General features: G+C 40.2%; 1 non-coding gene across 1 annotated transcript; it reads right to left on the bottom strand.

The window, feature by feature from the left end:
* Nucleotides 1–317: 317 nt before the first annotated feature.
* On the bottom strand, nt 318–452 carry LOC126163370 (small nucleolar RNA snR44). Its single transcript, XR_007535249.1, has one exon. It is a non-coding gene; the product is annotated as a small nucleolar RNA snR44 (small nucleolar RNA).
* Nucleotides 453–1,859: the final 1,407 nt, after the last annotated feature.

The following is a 1,859-nucleotide window of genomic DNA, read 5'->3' as shown; positions in this document are numbered from 1 at the left end:
AAATGAAAACGCTTTGGAGTGATCACTACGGATAAAATCAACTCGTTAAGTCGTTATCAGGGAAAACGCGGGCTTGACATGAAACCTTTAAGAACACCGCAACTAAAGGCATCCCAGCTGTAAGGAATCGAATCCTTTATTTTTTGATAGCGTAAACCAAGCTTCCGGACAATCCTGCTAAGTTATACCCGAAAAATGATCCGCACAGTTTTATTTAGCAACATACCAACATATAATTACCTACACGGGTTTAAACCTACAGGAAGTGCAAAAAATCTAGTATCTGTGGATTATTAATAATTACCTTTTACAATACCAAATAAAGAGAAATATGTTACGGTGTGAAGAAATTAATTGAAACTTCCTGGCAGATTAAAACTGTGTGCCGGACCGAGACTCGAACCATCCGAGTTCGAGTCTCGGTCCGGCACACAGTTTTAATCTGCCAGGAAGTTTCATTTCAGCGCACACTCCGCTGCAGAGTGAAAATCTCATTCTGGAAAGAAATTAATTATTTATAAAACTATAAAGTGACTCGTTCAACAAATACTTCTCAGACGAAAGAGCAACTTCTCTGTTGTACGTTGCCTTTCCGAAAATATTTCAAAACATAAATGACGATGACACTGATCTGCAATTACTAACATCATCTTTTGCTTGTCCCGTGATCTCACTGCCAAACACTTACATTCGTGTGGAAAAATCGTTATTCGAAAGACATATTTCACAAGTAAGTAAATATTCTGCTAATTACACAAGTCTGCACCGTCCTCCTTCGGACATGACCACCCGGACTTTCACACTTGAGTGACTAAGTGATATTCTCAATTTCGCTTAGATTATTATGCGGCAACGTTTGCTTAAAACAGCACTCTGTCAGTAACTTATGAATTCGTGTTGTGCAAGAAGCTTTGACTCGTTTGACTCACAAATGACAAGAAATATCCTTTAGGGCTCTGAATACTTTGGTAATGCCAGTGGGATCTAGTTATCTATGTATATATGTATCAGCCCTGAGGGTGAGTGAAGACTAAAGCAATACTGTAAATTATTTATCAAAGTCTTTGAGACAAAAAATGGAGATACATCTTGCCGTTCGCTGACACCAGCTCAGAGTTCCATTTCTTACGGAGAGCGGAGAATACTTACAAAGTGTCGTTAGGGTACGGACACTGCTAAAGTATAAGTGAACGACATCGACACGCAATGCAGCGTATTTGCATTACATAGCCTCAAGGTTCCTTCTCAAGTGCGGACATAGGCAGGACTTTTTCTCCGCCTCTCGTCGCTGCTACTGATCTAGGGCAAGAGATAGCTGATTCCCCTCGGCTCAGCCGATACTCTTCATTACGGTAGCGGGGGAGGATGAGCGGACGCTGATTAGATGAGGTCCGTATCGGCAACCGATCGCTGCGTATCCGCCGTGAGTGATTGAGCTGGAAGACTTCTGGAGAGGGATACAGGGAGGGGACGGCTGTGATTGGCTGCCACACTGGCAAACACCGGCCTGCTACCCTACAGGGTAGGCAGAGATGGCTTTCCATTCTATGAAATTCCGTTATTGAATGAGATGTTATTCCTCACTAAATACTAGTAATGCAGAGAATGCATATGCATGTGACAGCACGCCGTAAAACATTTTAAATCGTTCCTTTCTTAAATATCATATAGATTTCGCAAAATGACAATGCCTGATGCCACTATTCACTTGAAAAACAAATTAGATTACTTTGGTGGAAAGGAATGTAATTTGTTAGTTACTCCACCAAGAAGTATGATATCTTAGATGAATAATTAAAGATGTAACACTTTTACAATAATTTAATTTCTATAGCATTTATAGATTAAATTAATATGAA

Source organism: Schistocerca cancellata, chromosome 2, assembly GCF_023864275.1.
Source record: "Schistocerca cancellata isolate TAMUIC-IGC-003103 chromosome 2, iqSchCanc2.1, whole genome shotgun sequence".
Taxonomy (NCBI): domain Eukaryota; kingdom Metazoa; phylum Arthropoda; class Insecta; order Orthoptera; family Acrididae; genus Schistocerca; species Schistocerca cancellata.
This window is presented reverse-complemented; position numbering and strand designations above follow the sequence as displayed.